Raw genomic sequence first — 23702 nt, forward strand, 5'->3', positions numbered from 1 at the left:
ATTGATGGACTTCCTGCTGAATTTTATCGAGAATTTCGCAACGAAATGGCACCGCGATGGACGGAAATGTACAACGAGATGTTAAATTCCGATGCGCCTATTCCACCGGCTTTTATGGAAGGCCTCTTGGTGCCAGTACATAAACCAAAGCCAGGAATTACGGTCACACATTATCGCCCCATCACCCTGCTTAATGCCGACTATAAGATCTTTGCACGGTTGCTAGCGTCCCGATGTCGTATATTAATTCGTAGCGTTTTCTCTCCAGAAGAGACGACACCGGGTGGATCGGTGAATGTGCAAACAGCTACTGGCGAATGCCGTGATGTGATAGCGCTGGCGGAGGAGTGCCGGCTTAAAGCGGCGATGGTGGCGGTTGATTTTGACAGTGCTTTTGATAAGGTGCGCCACAACTATCTATACGCTGTACTGGAACAAATGGGATTTCCAGACCGTTCTACTGGTCTCATTAGAAGGATTTATGGGGGCGCACAATCCTTGGTACAGGTTAATGGGCGTATAGCAGGGCCCATTCAAATTCGACGATCCATTCGCCAGGGCTGCCCTCTTTCGATGCTGCTGTTCGCGATAGCGTTGGAACCATTGATTGGGAGGCTAACAAATTCTCTTTCTGGGATGGAACTGCGGGGCTACACCTTCAAATGTCGTGCCTATGCGGACGACCTACTGCTGCTCGTTCGTTCTGAGGAAGAGATGAAGACGGTCCTTGAACTGTTGTTGGACCACGGTGTGACGGCGGGTAGTGCAGTGAACATGAACAAATCGGCAGCAATGCCGGTTGGAAGGGGCCTTACGCCGGAAGAAATCAGTCCGTTTCCTTATGTGCAACGCTTCCGCTATCTCGGCATAGACTTTACCTCAGCTGTAAAACATACTGCGGCAGTTAACTACCGACGTATTTTACAGACAACACGTACCATGGTCCGACAACATCTCCTACGGCGCCTTGATCCTTTGCAGCGAGTCGAATATCTGAACACTTATGTGGTTTCTCGAATGGTGCATATTTCGCAGATCCTGCCCCTACCACTCACGCTCGGACGTCGACTTCAATCAGCACTAGGCTATTTTGTGATGATTGGGTCGCCCCTCAAGGTGCGATACGCAACGCTCACGCTCCCTACGGACAAGGGGGGACTCGGACTTACGAATGTTCACTGCCGAGCGACGGCGCTCCTTCTAGCCACGATGTACAAGCAATGGCGTAGCGGGCACGATTCCCTTACATCCCGCCTACTGGATCTCCTAGTTCCAGCGTCCCTCACACCTCCGGTGACGGCGGGCAACATTACGCCACATTTTGCGCATGTATCAACATTTATCGTGGAACTTAGTTATATCAGAGACGAGCTTCCGCGCACGAGACCGCCATGCGCGAAGGATTTTTATGTTTGGCTGCTACGACGGATAAGTCGTAATGTCATTGAACTCAAACACCCCAAGTTGCATTGGCCGAAGATTTGGAGACATGTGCACCAAAAATTCCTTCCTACCTTCGTTCGGGCACTATGGTTCTCTGTCACGTGTGGCAAGTTGAACACCAACCAACGACTCCATGCAATTGGACTAGTGGACACTCCACTATGCCCGACATGTCGCCAAGTGGATGACGACCATCACCGTTTAACTTGTATCGCGGTGGAGGACGTATGGCTCCTAGGAAGACAGATGGTGGCTTGCTACCTCCGTGTGACCCCGCAACATATTACAGCTGCTTCCTTCTTACATCCGGAGAGTGACTACTTTCCGGCGACTAAATCACAGTCGATCATCTGGGTCAAAGGTTGGACGATCGCGTACCTCTATGGGGATGCTGCCAAGTCGCGACTCGACTTTTGGTATTTCTTGCAGCAAGCCCACAATGAGGTTCATAGATGGTCACACAATCGGAAAACCTTTGCCAACTATCTTCAGGCAGTCTTCCTCGACCCCCCACGTAGTTGGGATGTGCCGGGTGCAGTCGGTGTGCACATTTGACAGCTGATAATGAACCTCACGCTTCTCTCACCGCTCCATATGTAATGCACATACTATACCATGAAATGATCTACATGTTCCTTTTAACAGAGTGGTCCTTATGGAAAATAAATAAATAAAAAAAATCCCTGTATCCCTGTTCCTTTACAATTGTGATTTGTTTTATAATTTTTTTGCTTTGTTTTGTTTTTTGTTTTTGCAGAGGATGCATTTCATTTAGTGTTTGTGAACTGCCTAATTTTGTATAAAAAAGGGTTGGTAGAAAAAAATTAAAAAAAAAGTTGGAAAAAAAAGTGGTCAGCGCGACGGAATGTCATACCTAACGGCCCGGGTTCGATTCCCGGCTGCGTCGGAGATTTTCTCCGCTCAGGGACTGGGTGTTGTGTTGTCCTTATCATCATCATTTCATCCCCATCGACACCCAAGTTGCCGAAGTGGCCTCAACTCGAAAGACTTGTACCAGGCGAACGGTCTATCCGACGGGAGGCCCTAGCCACACGACATTTCCATTTTACTGACTCCTGCAATGTTGAAACGAGCGGATATGCTCGTTCGAGGTGATCGACGGACTGTAATCAAACATCTCGCTGCACTGTGGAGTGCATCCTTCATCGTACGTGGATGATGGGGAGGTTGTTGATGCAACAAGACGTTGGCTCCAACGTCGACCAGTAGAATGGCTCCATTCGGGTATACAGGCCCTCCCATGGCATTGAATGGAGATTGTGTTAAGAAATAGGGTTTATAGTCAGAAGAGTGGGGAATAATATGGTGTAGTGGAATCCTGAATAAATGCACGTATGGTGAGAAACCCAAATTAATGTAATGCAGGATCTCTGTGGCAGTTCCGGTCTAGAAGGCAGAGCACTAGGCTCCAGCCCTGGAGGTCCTGAGTTCAATACTGGAGAGAGACAGGGTTTTTCCCTCGTTCGAGTTTCTTCAGGTCGGTCTTAGATCCAGTCTGACTGCTATCAAATGATCAGCGGGGATCTTTCCAGGGGATAAAAGGCGACCGGAGGGATGGGCGCGTCACCCTCACTCTACTAGTGCCGCGCCGAATATAGGCTGCACTCTGCCTACAGTCACGTCAACAGCCGAATAACGGGCTTGAGCCCCATTCTTCACTTTACTTTTACAGGGACCTCTAGTATCTGATACTTGTATCACCACAGATTAATGTATATGTTGTTGTTGTTGTCTTCAGTCCAGAGACTGGTTTGATGCAGCTCTCCATGCTACTCTATCCTGTGCAAGCTTCTTCATCGCCCAGTACTTACTGCAACCTACATCCATCTGAATCTGTTTAGTGTATTCATCTCTTGGTCTCCCTCTACGATTTTTACCCTCCACGTTGCCCTCCAATACTAAATTAGTGATCCCTTGATGCCTCAGAACATGTCCCACCAACCTATCCCTTCTTCTAGTCAAGTTGCGCCACAAATTTCTCTTCTCTCCAATTGTATTCAATACCTCCTCATTAGTTATGTGATCTACCCATCTAATCTTGAGCATTCTTCTGTAGCACCGCATTTCGAAAACTTCTATTCTCTTCTTGCCCAAACTATTTATCGTCCATGTTTCACTTCCATACATTGCTACACTTCATACAAATACTTTCAGAAACCACTTCCTGACACTTAAATCTAGGCTCGATGTTAACAAATTTCTCTTCTTCAGAAACACTTTAATTGCCGTTGCCAGTCTACATTTTATATCCTCTCTACTGCGACCATCATCAGTTATTTTGCTCCCCAAATAGCAAAACTCATTTACTACTTTAAGCGTCTCGTTTCCTAATCTAATTGCCGCAGCATCACGCGATTTAATTCGACTACAGTCCATTATCCGTGTTTTGTTTTTGTTGATGTTCATCTTATATCCTCCTTTCAAGACACTGTCCATTCCGTTCAGCTGCTCTTTTAGGTCCTTTGCTGTCTCTGACAGAATTACAATGTCATCGGCGAACCTCAAAGTTTTTATTTCTTCTCCATGGATTTTAATACCTACTCCGAATTTTTCTTTTGTTTCCGTTACTGATTGCTCAATAAACAGATTGAATAACATCGGGGAGAGGCTACAACCCTGTCTCACTCCCTTCCCAACCACTGCTTCCCTTTTATGCCCTTCGACTCTCATAACTGCCATCTGGTTTCTGTACAAATTGTAAATAGCCTTTCGCTCCCTGTATTTTACCCCTGCCACCTTCAGAATTTGAGAGTATTCCAGTCAACATTGTCAAAAGCTTTCTCTAAGTCTAAAAATGCTAGAAACGTAGGTTTGCCTTTCCTTAATTTATTTTCTTGAAGGTGCATAACATTACGTTAGCTCAGTTTCAACAGTCCTGACACTGGAACTTGAACAGGAACACAAAAATTAATCAAATAATTAAAACTCCAGGCTGCTATAGAAAGAAGAGTCACACATAAACAGAAACTGTGGACTTTTTAGCCTTTAGTGGGAAGAATATCAAAGCAGTTAAAGTTGTTAACATTCTGCTGTCCTTTTCCACAACAGAGAACAGAGTATGACAGCAGTTAGGCGCTGCCAGACAACAGAATTGATGAGGTTGATACGCCGATGTTCCTTACGGTAAGTGGAAATGGGTGAGGGTGACTGGAAATTAAGGAAGTACTGCGTAGCATCGAACTAATATTTACGTTTTATTTTAGACTTTCAGGTACACTCGAATACCAAAAAACTGTATGATGACCAAACAACACGCAGGAAAACTAAGCAAACCTCACATTTCCATGCTAGGGAGAAGGAGAGAATCATCATGTAATTGCTTTCACGGACAAGACCCATTCTACAGATCAAGGTAGTTGTTAATGATATCAGACTGCCCGGATATTTTGAATGCAACAAACGAAATGTTAAAATTACTTTATGATTAACATATTGCAGTGGTTGGCGGCAGTGTTGGCGACGTGCATCAGCCAAGCTACTCAAGGCGCTGCATCTATCTACAAAACAGGCAACTCAGCGAACACGTGACGCTCGAGAAACAACTACGATTGAATGGCGGCTGGTCTCTTCCATTCAACTCGCTGAAACGTCGACCACAAAGCAATTTTAATCGGAATATAATTAGAGTACAAAATAAACACGCAGAGGTAAAGGCTTCTCGCGTTTTGTATCCCAAAATACAGTAACTTGGGAAACGCTATACGGGAAACGTAAGACGTTACTGCGCGTGACAGGTAAGGGAGAAAAGCTGTTAATTTGGTTTCACAAAGTTGCTACTGCGACAGCTGCGTGTGAACACCAAATTTTGGTGGTGTGATGCAATGACAAGGCATCTGACAGTGGCAAACGTACATGTCTCTCACGGTCGAGGTATAATGGTGTAAACGAATAAGTTTTTTGATATCTGCGAGATTCTTTTCTTTCTCCCGAAAAGGAAACAGGAAAAAAGTTATTACTGTACGGCGGCGGGAAACATTGTTGTTATTTTTCTTTTGTGAAGCAGACAGAGGGAGCTCGCACTGGGGTGAACGACCACGCGTCGCCAGGTCGATGCCCTCGGGAGCACGCTTGGAACACGCACGTCAGCGTGACTCTGCCGCCTCATGTACACACTCCTGTCTGAGCCACCTGCCGAGCTCTGCACGATAACGGCATTTATCTTCCTAACAAGTTTTCTTTTTCTTGTGGACTGTTTCCCCATCTACAGTTAGATCCTTAGAGATACTTTCTTCTCATGTCGTTTATTAGCATGTCATTCGACGTGTTACTAGCCCGTAGTGCCTTCGCAAAGATCTGCACATTGTTGTGGGAGAAAGTTCGTCTTGATGTTCAACGGGAGCATTCTGAGTCTTAATTGGGAACATTACGGGTATTGCTTACATAAAACCGAACAACTGTCATAGACACTTCATGGGAGTGCCACAGGTTTATAAATACCAGACAGTTCATCCAATCTGTGAATGTCGTTGATCTGATTGGTGATATCGAAATCGAAGTGCCGGAGGCACACGTCGAATGTCTACAGCGGAGTATTTCGAATGCTAGTACCTGATACAGGCTAAACGGTTCCACTGCCTATGTCAAAGTAGTGGAAAAAATGCGATGTTGGTCTCTGTTTAGCCTCTCGAGCAGTTATGACTACCTGCGCGATAGATGAATACTTTTTTGCCTGGCGGAATTTTGTATTATTTGCTATTCCGACAGCTATAACGACCGGGCAGTGTGATACTGCACCCTCGTCTGTTGGCTTTTGAAGCGGATGGATCAGTTACGAATCGTAGACGACTTTATAGAATGTAACAACACGTATGAACTACTACACTGCCTGCGATTCACAGATTTTTTGTAAAAGCATTTTATTCCATTAAGTAAAGGCACTAATAGTTCTTGAGGATAAAATAATTGATTCAACATACGTTAGTACAGTGAAGCGTACATATGTCTGTGTTACAGCTTTCATTAGAATTCGTCAGGATAACAGCAAATTTGGAATTGGAAGAGGACTATTCTCAGCACCTCTACAGAAAGCTTCCTATCTTTATGTTGTGAAAATGAAGAAGTAATATGTGCTAATACAACATATTCCTGCCACCTTCATTCTACTGGTGACGCTCTGCTGTTTGTCCCCGTTGCAGATTCTCATCTGCAAGTATTGGAAGATCTTAATAAAGAACGTTTGCCAACATGCCTCAAATTCAGTTTTAATGAGATAAATGTACGCATCGAAAAGAAAATGGTACAAAATAACAATGAAGTCATAGATCCATCACATGATTTTTTGTATTTAGCTTACCGGAGGACAATGAGTGGAAGAAGACCAGAGTAATTTAACGGCAAAAATATGGCTCGCACCGCTTCTGGAATACTGAACAGCATTTACAAAGCCAAGCCTCTGATGTGTGTGAAATAGAATGTTCACAGAAAGTGCATAATAGCAGTTCTGATTTATTGCTGTGATACACAGACTTTTAACACCAAAGCGGATCAAAAATTGAGGGCTGCTGAGAGGGAAATAGAGAGACACATGTTGAGAATTATTGGGAGCGGCGGTAAGACAAACAAATGGATCCGGGAATAGACCTCAGTAGAAAACTGCAAAGAAAATCCCTGTAGAATATAGTCCAAGATAATAACTGATAATGTGTCGTTTATGTATGGATAAAATTTTCCCTCTGAAACAAATAACAGAGAATACACATAATTCAACTTGGAGACTCAACCTCTATTTATTGACTTCAAAAACGCCTTCGATGAAGTATAAAAGATCTAAACTACGTGAAATTATGAGCCACAGACAATACCCCGCAATGTAATTCAAATACTGAAAATAATAATTCAAACAACTGATGTTATAACAGATACCGGGAGGACTAAGAATGTTAAATTAACAACTACTCAAGGACTAAGACAAGGGTGTAGGATTTCACCCACATTATTCAACATATACAATTGCCATATTGTTTAAAAATGGAAAATAGAGATAAAAACAGGATAAAATAAATCATGGTACAGCAATGAATGTTTTACTGTTGCAGATGGTCTAACAGTTACACAGAAAGAGAAGATGATCTTCAAAGATCTGTGTAGAGACTTGAACAAATTATAAAAGAATATAACTTAGAAATTTCGGTACCTACAAATAGAGTACTGGCATTTCAGGGAAATCATGTATTCTATTCAAAGACAATTATCAGTAGAAAACCAACAGAACAAATCTTACATTTCTGCTATGTAGGAGCAGATATAAACTACAATATAGATCGAAATATAAGCCAAGATTCAACGTTTTGCACACATATGTGGTACTACAAACAGAACGTTGAGTAACAAGACAAGAAAAGACACAAGAATCCAAATTTGCAAAATAATGTCAACACCAGTTTTAATATATTGAATTGAGATTGGTGTGCCTGTACAAGAGGACAAGAATAAGATCCATAGCGGGAAAGAGAGTTCTAAGAAAGATTAGATAGCACACGTAACGCAGACGTGTGAATAGAACATAATGTTTATAATATTGGGGAATGGATGAATGATTACGGTAGAAAATGGAGAAAAAATATTAAGAGAAGAAGTGAAGATAGACTGCCAAAATAGATAAAGCTTTATAAGCTATAAGGAAGAAGAGACCTGAAATAACTAGGAAAATACGGGAACATTTCTGAACAAGAAGTCAGAAGAGGCATTCTGCCCAGACAGTGAAGTGCATAAGAAGAAGGTGAGGGTGAGCTGAACGTATAGCGAAGGGAATGGAAGGTCATGGACCAGAGAAGTATTTTTCTGTGTTCCAAGAGATGGGAAAAGACCGAGAAGACGACTTAATCAAAGGTAGGCGGATAACATTACAAAACCTACGTTTATGCATAACGCTGAAAACCGTAATGGAAGGAAGTCTGGAGGAGGCTTTTATCTGGCAGTGAATGCCACATGACTGATGATCATTATTATTGTAGTCTGTAAAAACAATCACCAAAAATGAACTAGCAGTGTGAACTGGAGGTTAGAAAGTTAACATATTCCTACTCCGTCGTAACAATAGCACCAATGCAATATCATCATCATAACGCAACCTTCACGCTTAGCGGCAGGAAGTAGACAGTCTAGCATTTAAGGTATCGCGAGCGTATGTTAAAGGAATTCCAACCCACTATTGGAGAAAGGTTGATAAATCGAATCATATCACTCGTGTCTAATTGTTTTTGGTACGTGTTGTTTGGTTTCGGCCTTACATTTTCCTTGGTCTTGGTAGTGATTATAACTTCGGAGACTGCTGCTATAAGGTGCCCCTCCGTTTTCGAAATGCTTCCCACAGTTCATTTAATTGGAAGGCAATCGGATCATTCGAAGAGACACAACTTACAATCAGATCACACTAGACAAAAGATGAAACCGTGTGCTAACTGCCCGCGACTTGTCTGTAATTAACTGCCACACAAAATTATTATCCGGTGATGACAAATGTTGCCCACTGACTTAGTTCATTAATCTCCAAACAATATAATACGCTTCTTCACATTCGTACTGACAAATCACAAAGCAAAATCGATCTTTTCCAGAGGAGACCTCTTTGATCATGTTGGTTCAGTACGAAACTGATTACAACTGTAGAAAGGTTGCCTGTAAATTATTCCGCGTACCAGTGTCCAAGCTGACAATAAGTATTCACACGAATTACGTATGTTAACATCTCTTCCCAAAAATTTCCGCGTGCTTGCTACTGTAAACACGGCAATGTCCCGGCCGCGAGGAAAGACGCGTGACAACAAAAAATGCTGGAAACTAAGGCTGACCGACTAGTGCATGCTAATCCAAAGAGTAAAAGTGTTAAAGATACTCTGCTCTTACACTGTTCATTCGTGGATATTCTGTTTCTGAACCGACTGTCATTGCAGGAGATACAGACTATGATGTGCATTAATCTGTTTCGCATTAGAGCTACGATTCTTTCCAGCAATTCTCTTCAGCAATACTGATCGCCGAGGATTTCTGTAGGTCCACCATTTTGATGGCACCCTCTGGGAGGTTTTTGGGACACCAAAACATTTTTTCTAGTGTTATAATTTTCTGAAACCATAATTTAATCCGGGAGAGGGCGTGTTTACTCTTCAGTTGTAATGAATAATTTGTTGTTCTAACGGTTCCTGTTGCACAAGTAGACGGCATACTTCACTCTTCATTTGTGGCAGCTGTTTCACATTCACATTTAGTTGTACGTCTTGACCCAGCACAGTGCTTGTTTACTAAATGGCAATGGGGTCTTCTACATCGACAATCCACATGTTGGAGTGAGTTTAATCCACCTGTCACATTTACTCGCGCTCATCAAGTGTGGTTCTACGTCAATGTGTGGGCAGGCGTTATTGGTGACTGTTTAATTGGTCCATCTCGCCTACCTATGGCATTAAATGGCAGGCATTATTACAATTTCCTTGCATAGCATCACCAGAATTGCTGTATCACATGACGCTCGCTGCAAGACAGCCCATGTGGTTCCAATATGATGGGGCGCCGGCACATTTCCGTCACCCAGTGCGTCTGTTCTTGAACCGACAGTTTCCAGGAAAGTGAATTGGCAGAGGTGGTCCTGTACCATACTGTAGTCTGAACTTTTTTGATATGGGGAGAGATACGCAACCTTGTTTACAAAATCGCTGTCAAATCATAAGAGGAATATGGTTCCCCGGATAGTAGCAGCAGCAGGAGACATTAAGGACACTCCTGCAGTCTTTGACCGTGTTAGACAGAACATGTCCTGCAGGTGTAACCTTCGTTTACAAGTCAATGGACGCATTTTTGAATCACTACCGTAATTGAAGTTAATGTCTTGTGTTAATGTTGTTGTCTCTTTGTAAAAAAGAATTAAAAATTTTTTGTGGTACTTTTTCTCTACTGTAAGAATGATTTGTTGAACCCATAAAATGGTATATCATAGGAAAACACGTTAGAAAAAGTGTTTTCAATGTCACATGCATCCTCCCAGAGGTTGTTGGTTTCACTAATTTCCTCGCAGAGAAAACTCCTTCTGCCGGTTTAGACAATCTTCAGAGGAAAATATGACATTAGAGAAAGATATTTGTTTTGGTGCCCCATGGAACCTCACAGAGTTCGCTGGTTTATATAATTTGTACACGTAACAGTTGGCTCGCTAGGAGCGTGTGTCATCGTTGAAACGCAGGGTTCTCGCATACTTTATAAAACTCACCATGTAGCTGCTGCAGACTAAACAGCGTTTCCATTACGTTGCAATCGTATGCGTCTCACATCAGGGGCACAGGGACATGACAAAGAAGCTAATAATTTTTCGTCTTATTGAGATATAAAACTGAACACAACTACACTCCACAGCAGGTTCGAGAAATGATCGTGGGGATAGAAATAAATTAAATCTTTTAAAGCAATGAAATGATTTTCACGCTAATTCGAGCGAATTAAGTTTCAGTACATTCTTTGTTACCTATTAGAACATGGCGTGGCCAGGACATTAAAAAAACAAAATTTTGGAATAGGAGGATCTTCTCTGACAGTGAAATACTCTGAGAATTCACTTGTAGCTAGACGAGCTGATCTACCAGCAAAGTGACTAAAGCTGTGGCACACTGGATAGCATGCGTTTGGTACGTATATTTGTTCTGATTTCCCTTTAAGTAGATACTGAAATGGTTTGTCTACTTCTCAAGTACAGAATACGTAAACAAGTTAAAATATCTGAAGGTACGAGAGGCTTGGCCAAAATTATTCTAGCTTTTGTTCAAGCTGTTCCCGTTTAAATTTCTTGCGGTTTATTACATTCGCCTCTAATAATATCTTCATCAATACCACACCTAATCTGAAAAAAAAAATTGAAATTTAGACAGATATTTGGAAGCCACGCGAGTTTTACTCGCAACAGAGCCTAGACTGAACTGTCAGAACGATGACTATTAAACGTGAAAGAGACAATCAACGAATGAGTAAGCTAGCAAACGAAGGATAACGTCTCGTAACTGCGTACAATGCTTGGAGTGTGTACTTATTGGCCAATTTACACATCATATACAGAACTCGATAAAAAGATTTCCTGTTTCGTTCAGCCGGCCGCTGCGAGCTAGCGGTTCTAGGCGTGCGGAACTGCGCTGCTGCTACGGTCGCAGGTTGGAATCCTGCCCCGGGCATTGATGTGTGTGATGTTCTTAGGTTAGTTAGCTTTAAGTAGTTCTAAGTCTAGGGGACTGATCACCTCAGATGTTAAGTTCCATAGTGCTTAGAGCCATTTGAACCATTTTTTTCTTTCGTTCGCTGACATTATCGAGCATTTCAAGTTCAAAGGAGGGAGGCGGGGGAGAGTCATCCTCTAGTGGGCACACTGCTTCCTTTGCTGGCCTGAAATTTTATATACGAACGAAGCGAGTCAACAGAACAAGTATCTGAAGTTAGCAATAATGAGCTACTGGTCTTCCGTCTGTTGCACAGTTATATTTATTTATTTCAAATCCCTTAAAATTTCTGTCGAACGTTTTTGTTTATTATGAAAATCGAAGGTGGAAGGAGAGAATGTAAAGGACAGGGAAGGATATCAGCTGCATCGGAATTTTATGCAGAATCAGCGGCGACGAAGGAAAATGTGTGCCGGACCGGGATTCGAGCCCAAGGTCTCCTGCTTCCTAGACAGTTGCATTAATCACTGCGCCACCTGGAGACAGCGTTCATCGTAATTGCGCGGCCTATCTCGGCACGTCTCCCGACCGACCGACACTCCCACCTAGGGCCACCTATCCGCGGTCCCCATCCATGGCCTCCATGCTCGCTACTTTGAGATTCCAGCGGGTGGCCGAACTTAATTGTGCATCCCTATTGCCGGCAGGGGTGGCCGAGCGGTTCTAGGTGCTACAGTCTGGAACTGCGCGACCGCTACGGTCGCAGGTTCGAATCCTGCCTCGGGCATGGATGTGTGTGATGTCCTTAGGTTAGTAAGGTTTAAGTAGTTCTAAGTTCTAGGGGACTGATGACCTCAGAAGTTAAGTCCCATAGTGCTCAGAGCCATTTGAACCATTTTTTTGTGCATCCGCACTAAAAAATGTAAACGTCGTGTGACTAGGGCCACCCGTCGGATAGACAGTTCGCCGGGTGCAAGTCTTTAGATTTGCCGCCACTTCGGCAAATTGCGCGTCGATGGGGATGAAATGATGATGATTAGGACAACACAACACCCAGTCCCTTAGCGGAGAAAATCTACAACCCAGCCGGGAATCGAACTCGGGTCCTTAGGATTGACATTCCGTCGCGCTGACCACTTTTTTTATTTTTTTATTATTTTTTTTTAGGTGGGTCGATCCCGGCGCTACTGCAATGCCGGGCCAACCCGCGACAGAGGTGGAGCAAGCCCCTATCACTCCGTCGTGAGCCAAAAATGAGAGGCCGGCCGCGGTGGTCTAGCGGTTCTGGCGCTGCAGTCCGGAACCGCGGGACTGCTACGGTCGCAGGTTCGAATCCTGCCTCGGGCATGGGAGTGTGTGATGTCCTTAGGTTAGTTAGGTTTAAGTAGTTCTAAGTTCTAGGTGACTTATGACCTAAGATGTTGAGTCCCATAGTGCTCAGAGCCATTTGAACCATTTTTGAGCCAAAAATGAGATATTAAGCTGATAAGAACAGATACTACACTTACCGCTCAGCTACCGCGGGCGGGCTGCATCCGCACTGAAGGTGGTGGATACATTGCATATCGAGGCTTATCAATTATATATGAATACATGGCGTCTGTCCTTTCGGGAATATTCGAAAGCTTTCGGAAATGTTCGAAAGAACAGACGCCACGTGGAGTCAGTAGCTGTGACACATATTATGTACTGTCTAGTAAACAGGAGATCCTGGCTTCCGCATAAAGTCCCGATGCCACTAACATCAATAGTTCCTCCCCTTTCCCTTCCTTTTTTTTCTTCTCCCTCCACTTTCATTTTACGTAATACGCATCATACACTACTGGCTGTTAAAATTGCTACACCATGAAGATGACGTGCTACAGACGCGAAATTTAACCGACTGGAAGAAGATGCTGTAATATGCAATTGATTGGCTTTTCAGAGCATTCACACAAGGTTGGCGCCGGTGGCGACACCTACAACGTGCTGACATGAGGAAAGTTTCCAACCGATTTCTCATACACAAACAGCAGTTGACCGGCGTTGCCTGGTGAAACGTTGTTGTGATGCTAGGTGTAAGTAGGAGAAATTCGTACCATCACGTTTCCGACTTTGATAAAGGTCGGATTGTAGCCTATCGCGACTGCGGTTTATCGTATCGCGACATTGCTGCTGACTTTGGTCGAGATCCGATGACTGTTAGCAGAATATGGAATCGGTGGGTTCAGGAGGGTAGTACGGAACGCCGTGCTGGATTAAAAAAAATTGTTCAAATGGCTCTGAGCACTATGGGACTTAATATATGAGGGCATCAGTCCCCTACAACTTAGAACTATTTAAACCTAACTAACCTAAGGACATCACAAACACCCATGCCCGAGGCAGGATTAGAACCTGCGACCGTAGCGGTCGCGCGGCAGCAGACTGAAGCGCCTAGAACCGCTCGGCCACGAAGGCCGGCGTGCTCGATTCGAACGGCCTCGTATCACTAGCAGTCAAGATGACAGGCATCTTATCTGCATGGCTGTAACGGAACGTGCAGCCACGTCTCAATCCCTGAGTCAACAGTTGGGGCGTCTGCAAGACAACAACCATCTCCACGAACAGTTCGACGACATTTGCAGCAGCATGAACTATCAGCTCGGAGACCGTGGCTGCGGTTACCCTTGACGCTGCATCACAGACAGGAGCGCTGCGTTGGTGTACTCATCGACGAAACTGGGTACACGAATGGCAAAACGTCATTTTTTCGAATGAATCCAGGTTCTGTTTACAGCATCATGATGGTCGCATCCGTGTTTGGCGTCATCGCGGTGAACGCACATTGGAAGCGTGTATTCGTCATCGCCAAATTGGCGTATCACCCCGCGTGATGGTATGGGGTGCTATTGGTTACACGTCTCGGTCACCTCTTTTTCGCATCGACGGCACTTTGAACAGTGGACGTTACATTTCAGATGTGTTACGACCCGTGGCTCTACCCTTCATTCTATCACGGCGAAACCCTACATTTCAGCAGGATAATGCACGACCGTATGTTTCAGGTCCTGTACGGGCCTTTCTGGATACAGAAAATGTTCGCCTGCTGCCCTGGCCAAAACATTCTCCAGATCTCTCATCAATTAGAAACGTCTAGTCCATGGTGGCTGAGCAAGTGGCTCGTCACAATACGCCAGTCACTACTCATGATGAACTGTGGTATCCTGTTGAAGCTGCATGGGCAGCTGTACCTGTACACGCCATCCAAGCTCTGTTTGACTCAGTGCCCAGCCGTACCAAGGCCGTTATTGCGGCCAGAGGTGGTTGTTCTGGGTACTGATTTCTCAGGATCTATGCACCCAAATTGCGTGAAAATGTGATCACATGTCAGTTCTAGTATAATACATTTGTCCAATGAATACCCGTGTATCATCTGCATTTATTCTTGGTGTAGAAATTTTAATGGCTAGTAGTGTAGATGCAGATTCTGCGAAGTGTCTGTTCTTTCGGACATGTCCGAAAGAACAGGCACCACGCATTCATATGTAAGTTTCTGCTTACATTATCGACGAAAAAAGTACAACTTGCGAATTTAAAAAATTAGAATGCCTGCATTATCAAGGAACTGTTTATCATTGCCTCTGAATGTGTTAAGCCATGCACTTATGCTATGACACGTTCCACCAAAATCCTCCATCTCGGTAATGATGGACGAGCAGTTTGCCACACGTGTGCTTGGTGCTCCATAGGGAGGCAGGAACGGCCGAAACGATAAGAAGAAGAGGGTAGAGCAGTGCAAGCAGTGCAAGACATTTGTACGAATTTACTGCGTTCTGCATTAAAGGTGAAATCCAATAATAACAAATATTTGCTGCCTGTTTTCCTGCCCAGTCCGGACAAGTGCAGAGGATCGGTATGCTGGTCATTGGGAGCTCCAACGTTAGGCGGGTAATGGACCCCACAAGGAAATAACAGGCAAGGCGTGAAAGAATGCCATTGTGGATTCGGCATGCTTGTCGGGGGGTCACGTCCGCGCTGGGTGTAACGTCGGCATGAATAACGCCTGCCGCTCGGGTTCTGAAGCCATATTAGGTTCCTTTCGGCGGATGGCTGATTTGGTGAAGGCAGCAACAGCCTGCTCAAAATTACATTAGGATTGACAGCTACGATGGAAACAGTATGGGGCAAGCTCACGCGGTAGGCAGGGTCCGCATTACGCCAAATCCCAGCATCACAACTCGCTGTGCGTTTTTCAGTTGAAGTCAGCTTGCTGCCCTGTTTATCGTTGCACCTTGTGACTTTGTCTGCATTCGGTGTTACCTAATTAGGAGTTATTATTTTATTTGTTGTTCTGTTTTGTTGTTCTTGTTATTTGTTGTTACTGTTATTTGTTGTTATTGCTATTTGTTCTGCGGTACTGAACAAAGTTCGTCAAAACGTATGAGGGAAGAAGTCAGACGTCGTTCTCTCGGACAGGGAAATAGTTTGCATGGTGTGTGTCTTCTTTGAGACGGAAAAACTTAATGGTGGCCCGCTGCTCTCCGTTAACAAGGTAATCGATAGAACTGCTGCAGCTCTGAATATAGACAAAGAACTGTTGTGAAGACTGGGAAGGAAGTATCTGTGAAACGAAAGGAAACTGGCGAAATGTAGAAAATTGAAAGCACTGGGAAGAAACGTCGTATGGATAATCGGTTACCATTATGATACATTCGCTTGCAGAGAACGCGATTCATCTCGTGTCTATGATTGTTATCTCAGAAAGGAACATCCGATACTCTGCAAGTTATTGGTAACACTTGAGGAATCAGAGCTTTTCCACAGCAGCCGCACATCGTTATTCACAGTTTTATACAACCTAGGCTTTCACTATGGACAATTTTGTGGCCGTAAATTGTTGATGGAGAGAGAGAGAGGATGTAGCAGCATTACAATGCCGATTTTTAAGGCAGATCAATAGCATGAATGTCAACGAAGTGGTGTGATTTGATGAAACGTGGGTCGATTCCGGTCACGTTGTCAAACAGGGCTGGGCAAACGATACGACTAAAGGAACAATGTCAATACCCTTACGGTGAGTGGGGCAGATTAATGCTTCTTCATGGAGGCACATCGCAAGGTTTTCTCCCAAGTAGTATGCTGATTCTTAAATCAAAGAATACAGGAGATTATCATGAAGAAATGAACCACGTTACATTTACAAAGTGGTTCGAAGAATCACTATTACCAAATCTGGAGAAACCGTCAACAATTGCTCTAGATAACGCTCCTTATCATCCAGTTGTTGTTGACTAGGCGCCTCGGGCACGGCAGAGCGAAAGGAGAATATGATTCATTGGTTTCAATTTCGTAACATAGATGTAACTGATGACCTCAAAAAGATGGAGCTTATGGAAAAAAATCTCTCCACAAACCACAGCTCCCATCATACGAAATCAAATGGCTCTGAGCACTATGGGACTTAACTGCTGAGGTCATCAGTCCCCTAGAACTTATAACTACTTAAACCTAACCAACCTAAGGACATCACACACATCCATGCCCGAGGCAGGATTCGAACCTACGACCGTAGCGGCCGCGCGGTTCCAGACTGTAGCGCCTAGAACCGCTCGGCCGCTCCGACCGGCTCATCATACGAAATCGACGAACTAATAAAGACACATGGGCACACTAGACGTAACACTGCCATTTGAACACAAATGAGTTAATAAGGCCCCAGATTAAAGGCTACGTTGACAGAAACAACAATAAATTTACCCTCTCTGCAGTCGAAGCACTAACAAAAGAAGCTGTTAATAACGTCACCTCTGAAGACTGGAATAAAGCCGTCAAATATACGCAGAGCATCACGAAGAGAGCATGGCAGCATGAAGCTCTTTCGGAAAATTCAGAGAAAGAGACTTTCATTTCTTTAAGTAACAACAGTGACAGTGACACTGCAACCATCTTCCTTAGCGTCGAGAGTGATGTCTGGAATTTTTCCATTATCGCCACAGAAACGGAGCACAGGCTGATTCAGCTGCAAGATCGGAGAGCGCCGCATTTTAAATCGCTACTTAACAAAATTAAACTGTAGTAAGTCGCGAAATTTTAATAAAAAGGCCTTACTAGTAATTAATTCAGTCGTGAAGTTCATCTCATAAATTCAGTTTGTTAAGTAAGGTGGCAAGGTCTTATGGGACCCAACTGCTGAGGTCATCGATCCCTAAACTTACGCCGGCCTTAAGTGACCGTGCGGCTCTAGGCGCTGCAGTCTGGAATCGCGAGACCGCTACGGTCGCAGGTTCGAATCCTGCCTCGGGCATGGATGTGTGTGATGATGTCCTTAGGTTAGTTAGGTTTAACTAGTTCTAAGTTCTAGGGGACTAATAACGTCAGAAGTTGAGTCCCATAGTGCTCAGAGCCATTTTTAGCCTAAACTTATGCAGTACTTAATCTAACTTAAACTAACTTACGCTAAGGACAACACACACACTCATGCCCGAGGGAGGACTCGAACGTCCAACGGGGGGAGTAGCGCAAACCGTGACAAAATTCAGTTTGTATCATACAGATTAAAGATAATTTTTACGATATAATTGCTGCAATACAGAGGCCCTGCTTTTTGTACCGCTTTTGTTTTTTCTCACAATAGAGGTTGGCCCATTTAAGATACGTTTTCACGCCGTGATAAAACACGCATAATATTTTTTTATTGCATTAGAAATAAGTAGGCGGTTCATAAAATTTATTAACATTTTAATTACAAACCTAGCAGTTGACATGCAAGCGCACAATTGTGTCTCATATTTAACTCAAATTATTTCGCCTAGGAGGTTCCCGACAGAGTTCCGGTGTAGAACAAACGAAAATATAATATATTCTTAAGACTTCGTTCACATAATGTGTTCATTTAACTTCAGTAACAAAAAAGTTCCCTGCCTGTCCCAAATTCGGCAACGACGTGAGAGAATGCAGCCGGCCAGTGTGGCCGAGCGCTTCTCGGCTCTTCAGTCTGGAACCGCGCGACCGCTACGGCCGCAGGTTCGAATCCTGCCTCGGGCATGGATGTGTGTGATGTTCTTAGGTTAGTTAGGTTTGAGTAGTTCTAAGTTCTAGGGGACTGATGACCTCAGATGTTGAGTCCCATAGTGCGCAAAGCCATTTGAACCATTTGAGAGAATGCATTTCCGTAAACTCTCCATATCAAATGGTCAAATGGCTTTGAGCAATATGGGACTTAACTTCTGAGGTCATCAGTCCCCTAGCACTTAGAACTACTTAAACCTAACTAACCTAAGGACATCACACACAGCCATGCCCGAGGCAAGATTCGAACCTGCGACCGTAGCGGTCGCGCGGTTCCAGACTGTAGCGCCTAGAAACGCTTGGCCACACCGCTGCTCATATCTCGCCTCACTAATTTGTTAGCGTAGACAAAACGAAAATCAAAACATAGTGTAACTCTTCCAGAATAAACTCATGATAGTTTCATCTTTGTACAGTGAATAGTTTGCCTGTGCCAGTGAGTTGAATGAAACGTAACATTACGCGTAAGTTTCGTGCGGGAAGCAGCACCTCTGCTCCGCGCCTCCACGCGTTCCTGGGGGGTTGGGTTGTTTGAGGGTGGAGACCAGACAGCGAGGTCATCGGTCTCATCGGATTAGGGACGGATGAGGAAGGAAGTCGGCCGTGCCCTTTCAATGGAACCATTACGGCATTTGCCTGGAGCGATTTAGGGAAATCACGGAAAACCTAAATCAGGATGGCCGGACGCGGGATTGAACCGTCGTCCTCCCGAACGCGAGTTCAGTGCGCTAACCACTGCGCCACCTCGCTCGGCACGCGCTCCTGCCGAACAGTCAATCGTACGTTACATAAACCAGTTACAGACTTTGGCTGCAAGTGGGCAGTGATTGAAATCAATGGGAAATCTTGAAAATTTGTGCCGGACAGGGATCCGAACCTAAGGTTCCTGTTTATTATGCAGATACTCTGACCACTGAGTCACCCAGAAGACAGTACACGGATTACCCGAGCACGCCTCCCGTCAGACCCGACTTCTCAACTTGCCCTTCGGATATGACTGAAAGACCAGTCGCAACGTATATACAGAGTGGTCCATTGATCGTGACCGGGCCAAATATCTCACGAAATAAGCGTCAAACGAAAAAACTACAAAGAACGAAACTTGGTTCAAATGGTTCAAATGGCTCTGAGCACTATGGGACTTAACTTCTGAGGTCATCAGTCCCCGAACGAAACTTGTCTAGCTTCAAGAGGGAAACCAGATGGCGCTATGGTTGCCCTCTAGATGGCGCTGCCATAGGTCAAACGGATATCAACAGCGGTTTTTTTTTAAATAGAAACCCCCATTTTTATCACGTATTCGTGTAGTACGTCAAGAAATATGGATGTTTTACTTGGACCACTTTTTTCGCTTTGTGATAGATGGCGCTGTAATAGTCACAAACATATGGCTAACAATTTTAGACGAACAGTTGGTAACAGGTAGGTTTTTTAAATTAAAATACAGAACGTAGGTGCGTTTGAACGTTTTATTTCGGTTGTTCCAATGTGATACATTTACCTTTGTGAACTTATCATTTCTGAGAACGCATGCTGTTACAGCGTGATTATCTGTAAATACCACATTAATGCAATAAATGCTCAAAATGATGTCCGTCAACCTTAATGCATTTGGCAATACGTGTAAAGACATTCCTCTCAACAGCGAGTAGTTCGCCTTCCGTAATGTTCGCACATGCATTGACAATGCAATGCGCTGACGCATGTCGTCAGGCGTTGTCGGTGGATTACGATAGCAAATATCCTTCCACTTTCCCCACAGAAGGAAATCCGGGGACGTCAGATCCGGTGAACGTGCGGGCCATGGTATGGTGCTTCGACGACCAATCCACCTGTCATTAAATATGCCGTTCAATACCGCTTCAACCACACGCGAGCTATGTGCCGGACATCCATCATGTTGGAAGTACATCGCTATTCTGTCATGCAGTGAAAAATCTTGTAGTAATATCGGTAGAAAATTACATAGGAAATCAGCATACATTGCACCATTTAGATTGCCATCGATAAAACGGGGGCCAGTTATCCTTCCTCCCATAATGCGGCACCATACATGTACCCGCCAAGGTCGCTGATGTTCCACTTGTCGCAGCCATCGCGGATTTTCCGTTGCCCAATAGTGCATATTATGTCGGTTTACGTTACCGCTGTTGGTGAATGACACTTCGTCGCTAAATAGAACGCGTGCAAAAAATCTGTCATCGTCCCGTAATTTCTCTTGTGCCCAGTGGCAGAACTGTACACGACGTTCAAAGTCGTCGCCATGCAATTCCTGGTGCATAGAAATATGGTACGGGTGCAATCGATGTTGATGTAGCATTCTCAGCGCCGACGTTTTTGAGATTCCCAGTTCTCGCGCAATTTGTCTGCTACTGATGTGCGGATTAGCCACGACAGCAGCTAAAGCACCTACTTGGACATCATCATTTGTTGCAGGTCGTGGTTGACGTTTCACATGTGGCTCAACACTTCCTGTTTCCTTAAAGAACGTAACTATCGGGCGAACGGTCCGGACACTTGAATGATGTCGTCCAGGATACCGAGCACACATGACAAAACACATACATCAACACGATATCGACCTTTTCCTAAATTGTAAACGGTCCTTTTTTACACGGTAATGTATCACGAAGCAAATACCGTCCGCACTGGCGGAATGTTACGTGATACCACGTAGTTATACGTTTGTGACTATTACAGCGCCATCTATCACAAAGCGAAAAAAGTGGTCCAAATAAAACATTCATATTTCTTTACGTACTACACGAATATGTAATAAAAGATGTTGGTTCCTATTTAAAAAAACACAGTTGACATCCGTTTGACGTATGGTACCGCCATCTAGCGGGCCAACCATAGCGCCATCTGGTTTCCCCCTTCAAGCTAGATGAGTTTCGTTCTTTGCAGCTTTTCGTTTGATGCTTATTTCGTGAGATATTTGGTCCGGTCACTATCAATGGACCACCCTGTATATAATCCTACAGCGGTTTTGATCAGACGTCGCACGTGGGGTATTTGTAGCATCGTCCCCAGGGTCGATCGCATTCTGGTTTGGAGCAGAATGGAAGATCAAAACCAGAGGCTACGTCGGTATCGGATGCGAATTACCCGACCTGCACTATTGGATGGAGAATTGTAGGTTTCCTCTTAATAGGCCAGACGTGCGCTAAACGGAGGAAGCCGCTACTAGGGTAGCGGAGTAATTGTAGCTTGCACATGGTTTTTTTCAGATTAGAGAACTCCCCTCCCTCCGGGATCAGACACGAATTACGTACCAAAATCGGAGATAATTTAGCTACTATATTGTCAGAGAATGCTCGTCCTTGGTGTCGTATACAGGAAAGGTTAATATGATATCAGTAAATTGCAGAAACCTCCACAGAAGGGTTACAGAATCGGTTGGAGCTTATGAAGTCCTGATAGTTTTAGGAACAGAAAGTTGGATGAAACCGGAAGTGAGCAGCAATGAAATCTTAAGTTCATATTGGAATAGTTACTGTAAGGATAGCTTAGTCGCCAGTTGTGGCGGCGTATTTGTTGCAGTGAAGAATTCGATTATACACTATGTGATCAAAAGTATCCGGACACCCCCAAAAATAAACGTTTTCCATATTAGGGGCATTGTGCTGCCACCTACTGCCAGGTACTCCATATCAGCGACCTCAGTAGTCATTAGACATGAGAGAGCAGAATGGGGCGCTTCGCGGAACTCACGGACTTCGAACGTGTCACTTGTGTCATACGTCTGTACGCGAAATTTCATCAGTCCTAAACATCCGTAGGTCCACTATTTCCGATGTGATAGTGAAGTAGAAACGTGAAGGGACACGCACAGCACAAAAGCGTACATGCCGACCTCGTCTGTTGACTGACAGAGACCGCCGACAGTTGAAGAGGGTCGTAAGGTGTAATAGGCAGACATCTATGCAGACCATCACACAGGAATTCCAAACCGCATCAGGATCCACTGCAAGTACTATGACAGTTAGGCGGGAGGTGAGAAAACTTGGATTTCATGGTCGAGCGGCTGATCATAAGCCATACATAACGCCGGTAAATGCCAAACGACGCCTCGCTTGGTGTAAGAAGCGTAACATTGGACGATTGAACAGTGATAAACGTTGTGTGGAGTGACGAATCACGGTACACAATGTGGCGATCCGATGGCAGGATGTGAGTATGGCGAATGCCCGGTGAATGGCATCTCCCAGCGTGTGTAGCGCCAACAGTAAAATTCGGGGGCGGTGGTGTTATGGTGCGGTCGTGTTTTTTATGGAGGGGTCTTGCACCCCTCGTTGTTTTGTGTGGCACTATCACAGCGCAGTCCTACATTGATGTTTTAAGCACGTTCTTGTTTCCCACTGTTGAAGAGCAATTCGGATATGGCAATTGTATCTTTCAACACGATCGAGCACCTGTTCATAATGCACGACCTGTGGCGGAGTGTTTACACGACAATAATATCCCTGTAATGGGGTTGACCTGCACAGAGCCCTTACCTGAATCCTATGGAACACCTTTGGGATGTTTTGGAACGCCGACTCCGTGCCAGGCCTTACTGACTGACATCGATACTTCTCCTCGTCGTGAAGAATGGGTTGCCATTCCCCCAGAAACCTTCCAGCTCCTGATTGAAAGTATGCCCGCAAGAGTGAAAGCTCTCATCAACGCTAAGGGTGGGTCAACACCATGTTGAATTCCAGCATTACCGATGGAGGGCGCCACGAACTTGTAAGTCATTTTCAGCCAGGTGTCCGTATACTTTTGATCACATAGTGTATCTAGCGAGATCATCACGGATTCCGAATGTGTATTAATCAGGGTGAAGTTAAGTGTCTAAGGTCGGTAAAAAAAGGTTATCGGATGCTTTTATAGACCACCTGCGTCAGCAGCTTTAGGTGTAGAGTGCTTCAGAGAGAACTTGCAGAATATCGTTTGTAACTTTCCTGATCATGCCGTTGTAATAGGGGGTGACTTTAGCTCGCCAGGTGTACAGGTGTAGATTGAGAGTCAGGCTATCAAAACTGGTGCCAGAGATACGGACTCGTGTGACGTTATTATCAGTGTCTCATCCGA

The 23702-nt window shown here is 44.5% G+C and overlaps 1 protein-coding gene and 1 pseudogene across 2 annotated transcripts in view; both read right to left on the reverse strand.

Annotated features, from left to right (window-relative positions):
• The window catches only part of LOC126249803 (uncharacterized), a 619524-nt gene that overhangs the window by 497831 nt on the left and 97991 nt on the right, over positions 1-23702 (reverse strand). The window lies entirely within an intron of this gene.
• LOC126250432 (U2 spliceosomal RNA) lies at positions 12767-12856 on the reverse strand (annotated as a pseudogene).

This window comes from Schistocerca nitens, chromosome 3, assembly GCF_023898315.1.
Source record: "Schistocerca nitens isolate TAMUIC-IGC-003100 chromosome 3, iqSchNite1.1, whole genome shotgun sequence".
NCBI classification, from domain to species: Eukaryota; Metazoa; Arthropoda; class Insecta; order Orthoptera; family Acrididae; genus Schistocerca; species Schistocerca nitens.